Below are 3,096 nucleotides of genomic sequence, written 5' to 3' on the forward strand. Positions count from 1 at the left end.
AGTTCAAATCCCAGCAACCACATGGTGGCTCATAACCATCTGTAACAAGATCTGACTCCCTCTTCTGGAGTGTCTGAAGACAGTTACAGTGTATTTACATATAATAAATAAATAAATCTTTAAAAAAAAAAAAAGAATTGTTAACAGTGAATTGATTACTGGCTTTTAACCCAGTGACATGAGTTAGGCACCTAGGAAATGTTAAAAACATCTGCAGAATGAAAAAAATCACCAAATAAATAGAAACATGAATAAACAACTTAATTCATCTAAAGAAAATGTCATAAATGGAGCTAGTTTCATTCAGGAGGGAACCCTTGGCAACAGTTCAGTGGGAATGGAAGCAAGTACAATTTGTATTACATTGCCTTTCCACTTCCTCCAGACTCAGAAAAGCAGCTTCCTCTTCGGAAGTATTTGTTTACCCAAGCCTCCTAGCAAGGAAGACCCACCATGCTGGAAATAGAATGTCAGGAAAATAGAGACAATTGTCAAGAGGCCCCAGTGACAGCTGCCAAGAGTTCCTTTCCAATGCAAGAGAAGAATTTCTTCATGAACATCCCACAATGACTACTGCCCCCCAATTTTTTGACTAGATTCAATGGCTATGGCACAAAGACCCATCTTAGCTTTGTCTCTCTCCTTCCCATTTTAATTCTGAACATCCCATAACTAGACCAAGGTTTGATCTTAGGTTCACATCATCTAAACGTTGATTGGTAGCAGATAACTGAGACATTTCCAGAGAAAATGTATACCACAAACAGCATATCCCCCTCCCATTGCTGGAAAAGCTAGTTCAAGTATTTGTCATGATAACACAACTGATCCCTTCCCCCTACCCAAGTTTGAGATCAGCTATATGTTCCTGCAACCTATGTAATCTTTGCTTCTGTTTTCAATTATGGGGTAGATGTTATTATATAAAACAAACATAACAAAAATCTACCACTTTAATACTAATAAGAATACAATCCCATGGTACAGCTATCACTACCTCAAAAAATGTTCATCCTTCAACCTGGCAACCACTAATCTAGCTTATTTCTCTCTAGATTTGATAACTATGTACTTTAGGAGACTCTTATAAGTAAAATCATGAAATATCTGCCCTTTTGCCGCTGTGGGGCATGATTTTGGTTTAAAAAGTTCCTTTGAGAATGGGCATTGTTGGTCAATGTCCAGAACTGGTTGATGTGGCTAAATTGAGATACAGGTCATGCTTCCATCACAGCAGATAAATTACAGTGGTGACAATGAGACCTGTAACATTTGTCTAAAAGAAAAAAAAAGTTCCTTTGAGATCCAGTCTAGAGAAGGATGCAGAGTACACTGTCAGCAAGTAGCATGCCTTGGTGGGAGGCTGGAGGGAACTAAGTAGAGCACCATAGCATCCACTTCAGGCTCCCAAGAGACAACTTGCTATATTTAGTGGATGGGTTTCAAGTCCTATAATCTGCACAATGGTCATCAGCCACAGGGAAGGGTGTTTTAAAATGACCAAAAAAGAAAATGTAAGTTTTCTCTCTCCCTGACAAGTATATAGTTTGAAAAAAAAATCTTATCATTCTCTTTCTAGATAGATAGGCAGATATAGATTAGATAGATGGTAGATAAATATAGAATAGGTATAGCTGTAGATGTCGCAAATCATTAGTAGAAGCCAAAACGAGACTATCTAAACCTCTTACAAAGGACTTTTATAAGGAGGTTGAGCCTTTTTTATTGGTGGCCCCATAAAAAATAAAATATGCTCTATCTCCAAAATCCCCATGTTGAAGTAAATTTAGATTTTTGTGTGAGTTTAAAACTATATTGTCTTACAGACCTCTAAAAAACAATCCAAAATTACAAATAAAATTTGCTATATTTTGGCCAAGGCCGTGGAAGAAGATCTTTCAGTCTTAAGAAGGGACATTTCTGCAAGGAGAAATTTGAGCCTGAAGTCCCCTCATCAGCTATTAAATGAGCTTCTTCCTTTAGAGAGTATGAACAAATTCTTCCCTAGGTAAGTTCCCAAGAAGTCTTACTCCCAGGAAGGTAGACTTGCCTGTACGTTCTGAAGTTACACAGCTTCCAGGAACAGATTCCTTAAGCTGAGGGAATAGGGTTAGGCAAATCAGAGATAATTTCTTATTGTGAACAAAGAATAAAGGTTACCCCTATAATGTGTCTAACCCTCCAGAGACTTGATGAGCCAGGGTAGGAGAATACCAAGGGGGACCCCACCCTCTCAGAGGAGAAGGGGAGGGGTGAGGGAGGACCCTCTGGAGGGAGTGAGGGAAGAGGAGGAGTTCCCAATCAGTGTAAAGAATATAATTTTTAAAAGGGTACCTCTATAAAATTACTAGAAGTGGTAACAAGTAATGATTATTAAACGATATTGTTAACCCTAGTTCTAAGCACTTTATATGCATTTACACAGAACTCTCATACATACGTACTTGTCTATATGTCTCATTTTTATTATCATTTTAAAGTCAAGGGATTTGGATTCAGAGAGTTTAGTGCATCTAGGCTCTTGTAGGTCAAAAGCAGTGCAGTAGGGTACAAAGCTAGACCAAAGCTAGACTCCAGTGGTTTTTGTTCTGTGACACATACATACATACATACATACTTACATACATACATACCATACCATACTATACCATACCATACCATATCACAAGAAGACCAGGAATAACATGTGTCCTCACTCAAAACATAACTATTTACAGTTCTAAGGAAGGACTCCATGGAGCAGATTTTCTGAGGGTTTTACATCTTCTGCTGAAGGCTTATGGGTTGTGTTGATTTTTGAGAAAGTCTATGTAGCCCATGCTGACTTCAAACCACTACTTCTCTTTTTTGTCTCCCAAATGATCTGTGCTTTCATGTCCAGCTCCACTAAAGGGTTTCAAATACCACCATCAAGAGGGAGAGGGGGGAGGAGAGAGAGAGAGAGAGAGAGAGAGAGAGAGAGAGAGAGAGAGAGAGAGAGAGAGAGAAAGAGAAAGAGAGAAAAAGAGTCTGGACATGGTGATTCATACTATTATTCCAGCATTCATGAAGCTGAGGCAGGAGGATGGTGAGCTGAGTTCAGTCTAGGTTACATAG

The 3,096-nt window shown here is 38.8% G+C and overlaps 1 non-coding gene across 1 annotated transcript; it reads left to right on the top strand.

Annotated features, from left to right (window-relative positions):
* The first annotated feature begins 1,147 nt into the window (after positions 1-1,147).
* On the top strand, positions 1,148-1,274 carry LOC115063897. The gene has a single exon (XR_003843765.1). It is a non-coding gene; the product is annotated as a small nucleolar RNA SNORA1 (small nucleolar RNA).
* The last annotated feature ends 1,822 nt before the right edge of the window (positions 1,275-3,096 follow it).

Source organism: Mus pahari, chromosome 4, assembly GCF_900095145.1.
Source record: "Mus pahari chromosome 4, PAHARI_EIJ_v1.1, whole genome shotgun sequence".
NCBI lineage: Eukaryota > Metazoa > Chordata > Mammalia > Rodentia > Muridae > Mus > Mus pahari.